At 38.4% G+C, this 9,792-nt stretch overlaps 52 non-coding genes across 52 annotated transcripts; all 52 read right to left on the bottom strand.

Annotated features, from left to right (window-relative positions):
• Nucleotides 1-207: 207 nt before the first annotated feature.
• Nucleotides 208-280, bottom strand: Trnat-agu (transfer RNA threonine (anticodon AGU)). The gene has a single exon. It is a non-coding gene; the product is annotated as a tRNA-Thr (tRNA).
• Nucleotides 281-359: 79 nt separating this feature from the next.
• Nucleotides 360-432, bottom strand: Trnat-ugu (transfer RNA threonine (anticodon UGU)). The gene has a single exon. It is a non-coding gene; the product is annotated as a tRNA-Thr (tRNA).
• Nucleotides 433-513: 81 nt separating this feature from the next.
• Trnat-agu (transfer RNA threonine (anticodon AGU)) lies at nt 514-586 on the bottom strand. Its single transcript has one exon. It is a non-coding gene; the product is annotated as a tRNA-Thr (tRNA).
• Nucleotides 587-816: 230 nt separating this feature from the next.
• Nucleotides 817-889, bottom strand: Trnat-agu (transfer RNA threonine (anticodon AGU)). Its single transcript has one exon. It is a non-coding gene; the product is annotated as a tRNA-Thr (tRNA).
• Nucleotides 890-968: 79 nt separating this feature from the next.
• On the bottom strand, nt 969-1,041 carry Trnat-agu (transfer RNA threonine (anticodon AGU)). Its single transcript has one exon. It is a non-coding gene; the product is annotated as a tRNA-Thr (tRNA).
• Nucleotides 1,042-1,120: 79 nt separating this feature from the next.
• On the bottom strand, nt 1,121-1,193 carry Trnat-agu (transfer RNA threonine (anticodon AGU)). Its single transcript has one exon. It is a non-coding gene; the product is annotated as a tRNA-Thr (tRNA).
• Nucleotides 1,194-1,273: 80 nt separating this feature from the next.
• On the bottom strand, nt 1,274-1,346 carry Trnat-agu (transfer RNA threonine (anticodon AGU)). Its single transcript has one exon. It is a non-coding gene; the product is annotated as a tRNA-Thr (tRNA).
• Nucleotides 1,347-1,425: 79 nt separating this feature from the next.
• On the bottom strand, nt 1,426-1,498 carry Trnat-ugu (transfer RNA threonine (anticodon UGU)). The gene has a single exon. It is a non-coding gene; the product is annotated as a tRNA-Thr (tRNA).
• Nucleotides 1,499-1,579: 81 nt separating this feature from the next.
• Trnat-agu (transfer RNA threonine (anticodon AGU)) lies at nt 1,580-1,652 on the bottom strand. The gene has a single exon. It is a non-coding gene; the product is annotated as a tRNA-Thr (tRNA).
• Nucleotides 1,653-2,248: 596 nt separating this feature from the next.
• Nucleotides 2,249-2,321, bottom strand: Trnat-agu (transfer RNA threonine (anticodon AGU)). The gene has a single exon. It is a non-coding gene; the product is annotated as a tRNA-Thr (tRNA).
• A 79-nt stretch (nt 2,322-2,400) lies between these two features.
• Trnat-ugu (transfer RNA threonine (anticodon UGU)) lies at nt 2,401-2,473 on the bottom strand. The gene has a single exon. It is a non-coding gene; the product is annotated as a tRNA-Thr (tRNA).
• A 79-nt stretch (nt 2,474-2,552) lies between these two features.
• On the bottom strand, nt 2,553-2,625 carry Trnat-ugu (transfer RNA threonine (anticodon UGU)). The gene has a single exon. It is a non-coding gene; the product is annotated as a tRNA-Thr (tRNA).
• Nucleotides 2,626-2,704: 79 nt separating this feature from the next.
• On the bottom strand, nt 2,705-2,777 carry Trnat-ugu (transfer RNA threonine (anticodon UGU)). The gene has a single exon. It is a non-coding gene; the product is annotated as a tRNA-Thr (tRNA).
• A 78-nt stretch (nt 2,778-2,855) lies between these two features.
• Trnat-agu (transfer RNA threonine (anticodon AGU)) lies at nt 2,856-2,928 on the bottom strand. Its single transcript has one exon. It is a non-coding gene; the product is annotated as a tRNA-Thr (tRNA).
• A 79-nt stretch (nt 2,929-3,007) lies between these two features.
• On the bottom strand, nt 3,008-3,080 carry Trnat-ugu (transfer RNA threonine (anticodon UGU)). The gene has a single exon. It is a non-coding gene; the product is annotated as a tRNA-Thr (tRNA).
• A 79-nt stretch (nt 3,081-3,159) lies between these two features.
• On the bottom strand, nt 3,160-3,232 carry Trnat-ugu (transfer RNA threonine (anticodon UGU)). Its single transcript has one exon. It is a non-coding gene; the product is annotated as a tRNA-Thr (tRNA).
• Nucleotides 3,233-3,310: 78 nt separating this feature from the next.
• Nucleotides 3,311-3,383, bottom strand: Trnat-agu (transfer RNA threonine (anticodon AGU)). The gene has a single exon. It is a non-coding gene; the product is annotated as a tRNA-Thr (tRNA).
• A 79-nt stretch (nt 3,384-3,462) lies between these two features.
• Nucleotides 3,463-3,535, bottom strand: Trnat-agu (transfer RNA threonine (anticodon AGU)). The gene has a single exon. It is a non-coding gene; the product is annotated as a tRNA-Thr (tRNA).
• A 79-nt stretch (nt 3,536-3,614) lies between these two features.
• Trnat-ugu (transfer RNA threonine (anticodon UGU)) lies at nt 3,615-3,687 on the bottom strand. The gene has a single exon. It is a non-coding gene; the product is annotated as a tRNA-Thr (tRNA).
• Nucleotides 3,688-3,766: 79 nt separating this feature from the next.
• On the bottom strand, nt 3,767-3,839 carry Trnat-ugu (transfer RNA threonine (anticodon UGU)). Its single transcript has one exon. It is a non-coding gene; the product is annotated as a tRNA-Thr (tRNA).
• A 79-nt stretch (nt 3,840-3,918) lies between these two features.
• Trnat-agu (transfer RNA threonine (anticodon AGU)) lies at nt 3,919-3,991 on the bottom strand. Its single transcript has one exon. It is a non-coding gene; the product is annotated as a tRNA-Thr (tRNA).
• A 78-nt stretch (nt 3,992-4,069) lies between these two features.
• On the bottom strand, nt 4,070-4,142 carry Trnat-agu (transfer RNA threonine (anticodon AGU)). The gene has a single exon. It is a non-coding gene; the product is annotated as a tRNA-Thr (tRNA).
• A 79-nt stretch (nt 4,143-4,221) lies between these two features.
• On the bottom strand, nt 4,222-4,294 carry Trnat-ugu (transfer RNA threonine (anticodon UGU)). The gene has a single exon. It is a non-coding gene; the product is annotated as a tRNA-Thr (tRNA).
• An 80-nt stretch (nt 4,295-4,374) lies between these two features.
• On the bottom strand, nt 4,375-4,447 carry Trnat-agu (transfer RNA threonine (anticodon AGU)). The gene has a single exon. It is a non-coding gene; the product is annotated as a tRNA-Thr (tRNA).
• A 79-nt stretch (nt 4,448-4,526) lies between these two features.
• Nucleotides 4,527-4,599, bottom strand: Trnat-ugu (transfer RNA threonine (anticodon UGU)). Its single transcript has one exon. It is a non-coding gene; the product is annotated as a tRNA-Thr (tRNA).
• Nucleotides 4,600-4,680: 81 nt separating this feature from the next.
• Trnat-agu (transfer RNA threonine (anticodon AGU)) lies at nt 4,681-4,753 on the bottom strand. The gene has a single exon. It is a non-coding gene; the product is annotated as a tRNA-Thr (tRNA).
• Nucleotides 4,754-4,983: 230 nt separating this feature from the next.
• On the bottom strand, nt 4,984-5,056 carry Trnat-agu (transfer RNA threonine (anticodon AGU)). Its single transcript has one exon. It is a non-coding gene; the product is annotated as a tRNA-Thr (tRNA).
• Nucleotides 5,057-5,135: 79 nt separating this feature from the next.
• On the bottom strand, nt 5,136-5,208 carry Trnat-agu (transfer RNA threonine (anticodon AGU)). Its single transcript has one exon. It is a non-coding gene; the product is annotated as a tRNA-Thr (tRNA).
• A 232-nt stretch (nt 5,209-5,440) lies between these two features.
• Nucleotides 5,441-5,513, bottom strand: Trnat-agu (transfer RNA threonine (anticodon AGU)). Its single transcript has one exon. It is a non-coding gene; the product is annotated as a tRNA-Thr (tRNA).
• Nucleotides 5,514-5,592: 79 nt separating this feature from the next.
• Nucleotides 5,593-5,665, bottom strand: Trnat-ugu (transfer RNA threonine (anticodon UGU)). The gene has a single exon. It is a non-coding gene; the product is annotated as a tRNA-Thr (tRNA).
• Nucleotides 5,666-5,744: 79 nt separating this feature from the next.
• Trnat-ugu (transfer RNA threonine (anticodon UGU)) lies at nt 5,745-5,817 on the bottom strand. The gene has a single exon. It is a non-coding gene; the product is annotated as a tRNA-Thr (tRNA).
• Nucleotides 5,818-5,896: 79 nt separating this feature from the next.
• On the bottom strand, nt 5,897-5,969 carry Trnat-agu (transfer RNA threonine (anticodon AGU)). The gene has a single exon. It is a non-coding gene; the product is annotated as a tRNA-Thr (tRNA).
• An 80-nt stretch (nt 5,970-6,049) lies between these two features.
• On the bottom strand, nt 6,050-6,122 carry Trnat-ugu (transfer RNA threonine (anticodon UGU)). Its single transcript has one exon. It is a non-coding gene; the product is annotated as a tRNA-Thr (tRNA).
• Nucleotides 6,123-6,504: 382 nt separating this feature from the next.
• On the bottom strand, nt 6,505-6,577 carry Trnat-agu (transfer RNA threonine (anticodon AGU)). Its single transcript has one exon. It is a non-coding gene; the product is annotated as a tRNA-Thr (tRNA).
• Nucleotides 6,578-6,656: 79 nt separating this feature from the next.
• Nucleotides 6,657-6,729, bottom strand: Trnat-agu (transfer RNA threonine (anticodon AGU)). Its single transcript has one exon. It is a non-coding gene; the product is annotated as a tRNA-Thr (tRNA).
• Nucleotides 6,730-6,808: 79 nt separating this feature from the next.
• On the bottom strand, nt 6,809-6,881 carry Trnat-agu (transfer RNA threonine (anticodon AGU)). Its single transcript has one exon. It is a non-coding gene; the product is annotated as a tRNA-Thr (tRNA).
• Nucleotides 6,882-6,960: 79 nt separating this feature from the next.
• Nucleotides 6,961-7,033, bottom strand: Trnat-agu (transfer RNA threonine (anticodon AGU)). Its single transcript has one exon. It is a non-coding gene; the product is annotated as a tRNA-Thr (tRNA).
• A 79-nt stretch (nt 7,034-7,112) lies between these two features.
• Nucleotides 7,113-7,185, bottom strand: Trnat-agu (transfer RNA threonine (anticodon AGU)). The gene has a single exon. It is a non-coding gene; the product is annotated as a tRNA-Thr (tRNA).
• Nucleotides 7,186-7,266: 81 nt separating this feature from the next.
• Nucleotides 7,267-7,339, bottom strand: Trnat-agu (transfer RNA threonine (anticodon AGU)). Its single transcript has one exon. It is a non-coding gene; the product is annotated as a tRNA-Thr (tRNA).
• A 78-nt stretch (nt 7,340-7,417) lies between these two features.
• Trnat-ugu (transfer RNA threonine (anticodon UGU)) lies at nt 7,418-7,490 on the bottom strand. Its single transcript has one exon. It is a non-coding gene; the product is annotated as a tRNA-Thr (tRNA).
• A 77-nt stretch (nt 7,491-7,567) lies between these two features.
• Trnat-ugu (transfer RNA threonine (anticodon UGU)) lies at nt 7,568-7,640 on the bottom strand. The gene has a single exon. It is a non-coding gene; the product is annotated as a tRNA-Thr (tRNA).
• A 75-nt stretch (nt 7,641-7,715) lies between these two features.
• On the bottom strand, nt 7,716-7,788 carry Trnat-agu (transfer RNA threonine (anticodon AGU)). Its single transcript has one exon. It is a non-coding gene; the product is annotated as a tRNA-Thr (tRNA).
• A 78-nt stretch (nt 7,789-7,866) lies between these two features.
• On the bottom strand, nt 7,867-7,939 carry Trnat-agu (transfer RNA threonine (anticodon AGU)). Its single transcript has one exon. It is a non-coding gene; the product is annotated as a tRNA-Thr (tRNA).
• A 79-nt stretch (nt 7,940-8,018) lies between these two features.
• Trnat-ugu (transfer RNA threonine (anticodon UGU)) lies at nt 8,019-8,091 on the bottom strand. The gene has a single exon. It is a non-coding gene; the product is annotated as a tRNA-Thr (tRNA).
• An 80-nt stretch (nt 8,092-8,171) lies between these two features.
• On the bottom strand, nt 8,172-8,244 carry Trnat-agu (transfer RNA threonine (anticodon AGU)). The gene has a single exon. It is a non-coding gene; the product is annotated as a tRNA-Thr (tRNA).
• An 81-nt stretch (nt 8,245-8,325) lies between these two features.
• On the bottom strand, nt 8,326-8,398 carry Trnat-agu (transfer RNA threonine (anticodon AGU)). Its single transcript has one exon. It is a non-coding gene; the product is annotated as a tRNA-Thr (tRNA).
• A 77-nt stretch (nt 8,399-8,475) lies between these two features.
• Trnat-ugu (transfer RNA threonine (anticodon UGU)) lies at nt 8,476-8,548 on the bottom strand. Its single transcript has one exon. It is a non-coding gene; the product is annotated as a tRNA-Thr (tRNA).
• Nucleotides 8,549-8,628: 80 nt separating this feature from the next.
• Trnat-agu (transfer RNA threonine (anticodon AGU)) lies at nt 8,629-8,701 on the bottom strand. The gene has a single exon. It is a non-coding gene; the product is annotated as a tRNA-Thr (tRNA).
• A 79-nt stretch (nt 8,702-8,780) lies between these two features.
• Nucleotides 8,781-8,853, bottom strand: Trnat-agu (transfer RNA threonine (anticodon AGU)). The gene has a single exon. It is a non-coding gene; the product is annotated as a tRNA-Thr (tRNA).
• A 231-nt stretch (nt 8,854-9,084) lies between these two features.
• Nucleotides 9,085-9,157, bottom strand: Trnat-agu (transfer RNA threonine (anticodon AGU)). The gene has a single exon. It is a non-coding gene; the product is annotated as a tRNA-Thr (tRNA).
• An 80-nt stretch (nt 9,158-9,237) lies between these two features.
• Nucleotides 9,238-9,310, bottom strand: Trnat-agu (transfer RNA threonine (anticodon AGU)). Its single transcript has one exon. It is a non-coding gene; the product is annotated as a tRNA-Thr (tRNA).
• Nucleotides 9,311-9,389: 79 nt separating this feature from the next.
• On the bottom strand, nt 9,390-9,462 carry Trnat-agu (transfer RNA threonine (anticodon AGU)). The gene has a single exon. It is a non-coding gene; the product is annotated as a tRNA-Thr (tRNA).
• Nucleotides 9,463-9,792: the final 330 nt, after the last annotated feature.

The following is a 9,792-nucleotide window of genomic DNA, read 5'->3' as shown; positions in this document are numbered from 1 at the left end:
TGTCTTAAGTGCACCAATGACACTCACATTTTCCCCAAACTTCCGTTATCACAGGAATTATTTGTAATTATCAAAATAGACGTATATGTTTACAAGACAGGCGCTTTAACCGCTAAGCCACAGCACCTTGCTGCAATGCTGAATTACGTATAAAAAAATACTAACTGAAAAATATTTTGTATATTAAAATGTATACGATAAAAATTAAGGAACTGCCCGGATTTGAACCGGGGATCTCCTGTTTACTAGACAGGCGCTTTAACCGCTAAGCCACAGCGCCTAGCTGCAATGCTGAATTACGTTAACAAAATAATAACTGAAAACCATTTTGTATATTAAAATGTATACGTTAAAAATTAAGGCACTGCCCGGATTTGAACCGGGGATCTCCTGTTTACAAGACAGGCGCTTTAACCGCTAAGCCACAGCGCCTTGCTGCAATGCTGAATTACGTTAAAAAAAATACAAACTTAAAACCATTTTTGTATATTAAAATGTATACGATAAAAAATAAGGCACTGCCCGGATTTGAACCGGGGATCTCCTGTTTACTAGACAGGCGCTTTAACCGCTAAGCCACAGCGCTTTGCTGCAATGCTGAATTACGTTAACAAAATGATTACTGAAAACCATTTTGTATATTAAAATGTATACGATAAAAAATAAGGCACTGCCCGGATTTGAACCGGGGATCTCCTGTTTACAAGACAGGCGCTTTAACCGCTAAGCAATAGCGCCTTGCTGCAATGCTGAATTACGTTAAAAAAATGATAACTGAAAACCATTTGTATATTAAAATGTATACGATAAAAATTAAGGCACTGCCCGGATTTGAACCGGGGATCTCCTGTTTACTAGACAGGCGCTTTAACCGCTAAGCCACAGCGCCTTGCTGCAATGCTGAATTACGTTAAACAAATAATAACTGAAAACCATTTTGTATATTAAAATGTATACGATAATAATTAAGGCACTGCCCGGATTTGAACCGGGGATCTCCTGTTTACTAGACAGGCGCTTTAACCGCTAAGCCACAGCGCCTTGCTTTAATGCTGAATTACATTAACAAATTAATAACTGAAAACCATTTTGTATATTAAAATGTATACGATAAAAATTAAGGCACTGCCCGGATTTGAACCGGGGATCTCCTGTTTACTAGACAGGCGCTTTAACCGCTAAGCCACAGCGCCTTGCTGCAATGCTGAATTACGTTAAACAAATAATAACTGAAAAACCATTTTGTATATTAAAATGTATACGATAATAATTAAGGCACTGCCCGGATTTGAACCGGGGATCTCCTGTTTACTAGACAGGCGCTTTAACCGCTAAGCCACAGCGCCTAGCTGCAATGCTGAATTACGTTAACAAATTAATAACTGAAAACCATTTTGTATATTAAAATGTATACGATAAAAATTAAGGCACTGCCCGGATTTGAACCGGGGATCTCCTGTTTACAAGACAGGCGCTTTAACCGCTAAGCCACAGCGCCTTGCTGCAATGCTGAATTACGTTAAAAAAAATACAAACTTAAAACCATTTTTGTATATTAAAATGTATACGATAACAAATAAGGCACTGCCCGGATTTGAACCGGGGATCTCCTGTTTACTAGACAGGCGCTTTAACCGCTAAGCCACAGCGCTTTGCTGCAATGTTGAATTACGTTAACAAAATGATTACTGAAAACCATTTTGTATATTAAAATGTATACGATAAAAAATAAGGCACTGCCCGGATTTGAACCGGGGATCTCCTGTTTACAAGACAGGCGCTTTAACCGCTAAGCAATAGCGCCTTGCTGCAATGCTGAATTACGTTAAAAAAATGATAACTGAAAACCATTTGTATATTAAAATGTATACGATAAAAATTAAGGCACTGCCCGGATTTGATTGTTTACTAGACAAAAAAACCATTTTGTATATTAAAATGTATACGATAAAAAATAAGGCACTGCCCGGATTTGAACCGGGGATCTCCTGTTTACAAGACAGGCGCTTTAACCGCTAAGCAATAGCGCCTTGCTGCAATGCTGAATTACGTTAAAAAAATGATAACTGAAAACCATTTGTATATTAAAATGTATACGATAAAAATTAAGGCACTGCCCGGATTTGATTGTTTACTAGACAGGCGCTTTAACCGCTAAGCCACAGCGCCTTGCTGCAATGCTGAATTACGTTAAACAAATAATAACTGAAAACCATTTTGTATATTAAAATGTATACGATAATAATTAAGGCACTGCCCGGATTTGAACCGGGGATCTCCTGTTTACTAGACAGGCGCTTTAACCGCTAAGCCACATCGCCTTGCTTTAATGCTGAATTACATTAACAAATTAATAACTGAAAACCATTTTGTATATTAAAATGTATACGATAAAAATTAAGGCACTGCCCGGATTTGAACCGGGGATCTCCTGTTTACAAGACAGGCGCTTTAACCGCTAAGCCACAGCGCCTTGCTTTAATGCTGAATTACATTAACAAATTAATAACTGAAAACCATTTTGTATATTAAAATGTATACGATAAAAATTAAGGCACTGCCCGGATTTGAACCGGGGATCTCCTGTTTACAAGACAGGCGCTTTAACCGCTAAGCCACAGCGCCTTGCTGCATTGATGAATTACGTTAAAAAAATACAAACTGAAAACCATTTTGTATATTAAAATGTATAGGATAAAAATTAAGGCACTGCCCGGATTTGAACCGGGGATCTCCTGTTTACAAGACAGGCGCTTTAACCGCTAAGCCACAGCGCCTTGCTGCAATGCTGAATTACGTTAAAAAAACGATAACTGAAAACCATTTGTATATTAAAATGTATACGATAAAAATTAAGGCACTGCCCGGATTTGAACCGGGGATCTCCTGTTTACTAGACAGGCGCTTTAACCGCTAAGCCACAGCGCCTTGCTTTAATGCTGAATTACATTGACAAATTAATAACTGAAAACCATTTTGTATATTAAAATGTATACGATAAAAATTAAGGCACTGCCCGGATTTGAACCGGGGATCTCCTGTTTACAAGACAGGCGCTTTAACCGCTAAGCCACAGCGCCTTGCTGCATTGCTGAATTACGTTAAAAAAATACAAACTGAAAACCATTTTGTATATTAAAATGTATACGATAAAAATTAAGGCACTGCCCGGATTTGAACCGGGGATCTCCTGTTTACAAGACAGGCGCTTTAACCGCTAAGCCACAGCGCCTTGCTGCAATGCTGAATTACGTTAAAAAAACGATAACTGAAAACCATTTGTATATTAAAATGTATACGATAAAAATTAAGGCACTGCCCGGATTTGAACCGGGGATCTCCTGTTTACTAGACAGGCGCTTTAACCGCTAAGCCACAGCGCCTTGCTGCAATGCTGAATTACGTTAAACAAATAATAACTGAAAACCATTTTGTATATTAAAATGTATACGATAATAATTAAGGCACTGCCCGGATTTGAACCGGGGATCTCCTGTTTACTAGACAGGCGCTTTAACCGCTAAGCCACAGCGCCTTGCTTTAATGCTGAATTACATTAACAAATTAATAACTGAAAACCATTTTGTATATTAAAATGTATACGATAAAAATTAAGGCACAGCCCGGATTTGAACCGGGGATCTCCTGTTTACAAGACAGGCGCTTTAACCGCTAAGCCACAGCGCCTTGCTTTAATGCTGAATTACATTAACAAATTAATAACTGAAAACCATTTTGTATATTAAAATGTATACGATAAAAATTAAGGCACTGCCCGGATTTGAACCGGGGATCTCCTGTTTACAAGACAGGCGCTTTAACCGCTAAGCCACAGCGCCTTGCTGCATTGATGAATTACGTTAAAAAAATACAAACTGAAAACCATTTTGTATATTAAAATGTATAGGATAAAAAATAAGGCACTGCACGGATTTGAACCGGGGATCTCCTGTTTACTAGACAGGCGCTTTAACCGCTAAGCCACAGCGCCTTGCTTTAATGCTGAATTACATTGACAAATAATAACTGAAAACCATTTTGTATATTAAAATGTATACGATAATAATTAAGGAACTGCCCGGATTTGAACCGGGGATCTCCTGTTTACTAGACAGGCGCTTTAACCGCTAAGCCACAGCGCCTTGCTTTAATGCTGAATTACATTAACAAATTAATAACTGAAAACCATTTTGTATATTAAAATGTATACGATAAAAATTAAGGCACTGCCCGGATTTGAACCGGGGATCTCCTGTTTACAAGACAGGTGCTTTAACCGCTAAGCCACAGCGCCTTGCTGCAATGCTGAATTACGTTAACAAAATGATAACTGAAAAACCATTTTGTATATTAAAATGTATACGATAAAAATTAAGGCACTGCCCGGATTTGAACCGGGGATCTCCTGTTTACTAGACAGGCGCTTTAACCGCTAAGCCACAGCGCCTAGCTGCAATGCTGAATTACGTTAACAAAATAATAACTGAAAACCATTTTGTATATTAAAATGTATACGTTAAAAATTAAGGCACTGCCCGGATTTGAACCGGGGATCTCCTGTTTACAAGACAGGCGCTTTAACCGCTAAGCCACAGCGCCTTGCTGCAATGCTGAATTACGTTAAAAAAAATACAAACTTAAAACCATTTTTGTATATTAAAATGTATACGATAAAAAATAAGGCACTGCCCGGATTTGAACCGGGGATCTCCTGTTTACTAGACAGGCGCTTTAACCGCTAAGCCACAGCGCTTTGCTGCAATGCTGAATTACGTTAACAAAATGATTACTGAAAACCATTTTGTATATTAAAATGTATACGATAAAAAATAAGGCACTGCCCGGATTTGAACCGGGGATCTCCTGTTTACAAGACAGGCGCTTTAACCGCTAAGCAATATCGCCTTGCTGCAATGCTGAATTACGTTAAAAAAATGATAACTGAAAACCATTTGTATATTAAAATGTATACGATAAAAATTAAGGCACTGCCCGGATTTGAACCGGGGATCTCCTGTTTACTAGACAGGCGCTTTAACCGCTAAGCCACAGCGCCTTGCTGCAATGCTGAATTACGTTAAACAAATAATAACTGAAAACCATTTTGTATATTAAAATGTATACGATAGAAATTAAGGCACTGCCCGGATTTGAACCGGGGATCTCCTGTTTACTAGACAGGCGCTTTAACCGCTAAGCCACAGCGCCTTGCTGCAATGCTGAATTACGTTAACAAATGAATAACTGAAAACCATTTTGTATAATAAAATGGGATACGATAAAAATTAAGGCACTGCTCGGATTTAAACCGGGGATCTCCTGCTTACTAGACAGGCGCTATTACCTCTAAGCCACAGCGCCTTGCTGCAATGCTGAATTACGTTAAAAAAATAATAACTGAAAACCATTTTGTATATTAAAATGTATACGATAAAAATTAAGGCACTGCCCGGATTTGAACCGGGGATCGCCTGTTTACTAGACAGGCGCTTTAACCGCTAAGCCACAGCGCCTTGCTGCAATGTTGAATTACGTTAACAAAATAATAACTGAAAACCATTTTGTATATTAAAATGTATACGATAAAAATAAAGGCACTGCCCGGATTTGAACCGGGGATCTCCTGTTTACAAGACAGGTGCTTTAACCGCTAAGCCACAGCGTCTTGCTGCAATGCTGAATTACGTTAAAAAAATAATAACTGAAAACCATTTTGTATATTAAAATGTATACGATAAAAATAAAGGCACTGCCCGGATTTGAACCGGGGATCTCCTGTTTACAAGACAGGTGCTTTAACCGCTAAGCCACAGCGCCTTGCTGCAATGCTAAATTACGTTAAACAAATAATAATTGAAAACCATTTTGTATATTAAAATGTATACGATAGAAATTAAGGCACTGCCCGGATTTGAACCGGGGATCTCCTGTTTACTAGACAGGCGCTTTAACCGCTAAGCCACAGCGCCTTGCTGCAATGCTGAATTACGTTAACAAATGAATAACTGAAAACCATTTTGTATAATAAAATGGGATACGATAAAAATTAAGGCACTGCTCGGATTTGAACCGGGGATCTCCTGTTTACAAGACAGGCGCTTTAACCGCTAAGCCACAGCGCCTTGCTGCAATGCTGAATTACGTTAAAAAAATAATAACTGAAAACCATTTTGTATATTAAAATGTATACGATAAAAATTAAGGCACTGCCGAATTTGAACCGGGGATCTCCTGTTTACTAGACAGGCGCTTTAACCGCTAAGCCACAGCGCCTTGCTGCAATGCTGAATTACGTTAAAAAATAATAACTGAAAACCATTTTGTATATTAAAATATATACGATAAAAATTAAGGCACCGCCCGGATTTGAACGGGGGATCTCCTGTTTACTAGACAGGCGCTTTAACCGCTAAGCCACAGCGCTTTGCTGCAATGCTGAATTACGTTAACAAAATGATTACTGAAAACCATTTTTTTATATTAAAATGTATACAATAAAAATTAAGGCACTGCCCGGATTTGAACCGGGGATCTCCTGTTTACTAGACAGGTGCTATAACCGCTAAGCCACAGCGCCTTGCTGCAATGCTGAATTACGTTAACAAAATGATTACTGAAAACCATTTTGTATATTAAAATATATACGATAAAAATTAAGGCACTGCCCGGATTTGAACCGGGGATCTCCTGTTTACTAGACAGGCGCTTTAACCGCTAAGCCACAGCGCCTTTCTGCAATGCTGAATTACGTTAACAAATTTATAACTGAAAACCATTTTGTATATTAAAATGTATAGGATAAAAATTAAGGCACTGCCCGGATTTGAACCGGGGATCTCCTGTTTACTAGACAGGCGCTTTAACCGTTAAGCCACAGCGCCTTGCTTTAATGCTGAATTACATTAACAAATTAATAACTGAAAACCATTTTGTATATTAAAATGTATACGATAGAAATAAAGGCACTGCCCGGATTTGAACCGGGGATCTCCTGTTTACTAGACAGGCGCTTTAACCGCTAAGCCACAGCGCCTTGCTGCAATGCTGAATTACATTAACAAATTAATAACTGAAAACCATTTTGTATATTAAAATGTATACGATAAAAATAAAGGCACTGCCCGGATTTGAACCGGGGATCTCCTGTTTACTAGACAGGCGCTTTAACCGCTAAACCACAGCGCCTTGCTGCAATGCTGAATTACGTTTAAAAAAAGTACAAACTGAAAACCATTTTGAATATTAAAATGTATACGATAAAAATTGAGGCACTGCCCGGATTTGAACCGGGGATCTCCTGTTTACTAGACAGGCGCTTTAACCGCTAAGCCACAGCGCCTTGCTGCAATGCTGAATTACGTTAAAAAAATGATAACTGAAAACCATTTGTATATTAAAATGTATACGATAAAAATTAAGGCACTGCCCGGATTTGAACCGGGGATCTCCTGTTTACAAGACAGGTGCTTTAACCGCTAAGCCACAGCGCCTTGCTGCAATGCTGAATTACGTTAACAAAATGATAACTGAAACAATTTTGTATATTAAAATGTATACAATAAAATTAAGGCACTGCCCGGATTTGAACCGGGGATCTCCTGTTTACAAGACAGGCGATTTAACCGCTAAGCCACAGCGCCTTGCTGCAATGCTGAATTACGTTTAAAAAAAACTGAAAACCGTTTTGTATATTAAAATGTATACGATAAAAAATAAGGCACTGCCCGGATTTGAACCGGGGATCTCCTGTTTACTAGACAGGCGCTTTAACCGCTAAGCCACAGCGCCTTGCTGCAATGCTGAAATACGTTAACAAAATGATAACTGAAACAATTTTGTATATTAAAATGTATACAATAACAATTAAGGCACTGCCCAGATTTGAACCGGGGATCTCCTGTTTACTAGACAGGCGCTTTAACCGCTAAGCCACAGCGCCTTGCTGCAATGCTGAATTACGTTAAAAAAATATAAACTGAAAACCATTTTGTATATTAAAATGTATAAGATAAAAATAAAGGCACTGCCCGGATTTGAACCGGGGATCTCCTGTTTACAAGACAGGTGCTTTAACCGCTAAGCCACAGCGCCTTGCTGCAATGCTGAATTACGTTAACAAAATGATAACTGAAAAACCATTTTGTATATTAAAATGTATACGATAAAAATTAAGGCACTGCCCGGATTTGAACCAGGGATCTCCTGTTTACTAGACAGGCGCTTTAACCGCTAAGCCACAGCGCCTTGCTGCAATGCTGAATTACGTTAAAAAAAAGTACAAACTGAAAACCATTTTGAATATTAAAATGTATACGATAAAAATTGAGGCACTGCCCGGATTTGAACCGGGGATCTCCTGTTTACTAGACAGGCGCTTTAACCGCTAAGCCACAGCGCCTTGCTGCAATGCTGAATTACGTTAAAAAATGATAACTGAAAACCATTTGTATATTAAAATGTATACGATAAAAATTAAGGCACTGCCCGGATTTGAACCGGGGATCTCCTGTTTACAAGACAGGTGCTTTAACCGCTAAGCCACAGCGCCTTGCTGCTATGCTGAATTACGTTAAAAAAAATAATAACTGAAAACCATTTTGTATATTAAAATGTATACGAAAAAAAATAAGGCACTGCCCGGATTTGAACCGGGGATCTCCTGTTTACTAGACAGGCGCTTTAACCGCTAAGCCACAGCGCCTTGCTGCAATGCTGAATTACGTTAAAAAAATATAAATTGAAAACCATTTTGTATATTAAAATGTATAAGATAAAAATTAAGGCACTGCCCGGATTTGAACCGGGGATCTCCTGTTTACTAGACAGGCGCTTTAACCGCTAAGCCACAGCGCCTTGCTGCAATGCTGAATTACGTTAAAAAAATATAAACTGAAAACCATTTTGTATATTAAAATGTATAAGATAAAAATTAAGGCACTGCCCGGATTTGAACCGGGCATCTCCTGTTTACAAGACAGGTGCTTGAACCGCTAAGCCATAGCGCCTTGCTGCAATGCTGAATTACGTTAACAAAATGATAACTGAAAACAATTTTGTATATTAAAATGTATACGATAAAAATTAAGGCACTGCCCGGATTTGAACCGGGGATCTCCTGTTTACTAGACAGGCGCTTTAACCGCTAAGCCACAGCGCCTTGCTGCAATGCTGAATTACGTTAACAAAATAATAACTAAAAAACATTTTGTATATTAAAAGGGTACACGATAAAAATTAAGGCACTGCCCGGATTTGAACCGGGGATCTCCTGTTTACTAGACAGGCGCTTTAACCGCTAAGCCACAGCGCCTTGCTGCAATGCTGAATTACGTTAATAAAATAATAACTAAAAACATTTTGTATATTAAAAGGGTACACGATAAAAATTAAGGCACTGCCCGGATTTGAACCGGGGATCTCCTGTTTACTAGACAGGCGCTTTAACCGCTAAACCACAGCGCCTTGCTGTAGACATGAAGTACAATATAACAAATACAATAACTGAAAACCAAATTTTGTTACTTCCTGGGTTTTGCCTCTTTATTATTATCAGCAGCATTGTATAATTAAATTTAAAATGTTGTTACTTTTTCTAATTCTGTTAAGGTTCTCTTCTTCGCGACATACTGATGATAAGATAAAACTCCCGTACCGCGATTTTCGTCAACAAAATAAATATCGTATAGTGCGACGCCACGTACGTACGTATATATTATTATCTTTGTATACAGTATATATGTCTATGTTGTCCCAAAAAACTCTTACACTATCTTCGTTGTCCCCACACCAAAT

This window comes from Antedon bifida, chromosome 3, assembly GCF_963402885.1.
Source record: "Antedon bifida chromosome 3, ecAntBifi1.1, whole genome shotgun sequence".
Classification (NCBI taxonomy): Eukaryota; Metazoa; Echinodermata; class Crinoidea; order Comatulida; family Antedonidae; genus Antedon; species Antedon bifida.
The sequence above is the reverse complement of the archived record's forward strand: the minus strand, read 5'-3'. Positions and strand labels throughout refer to the sequence as shown.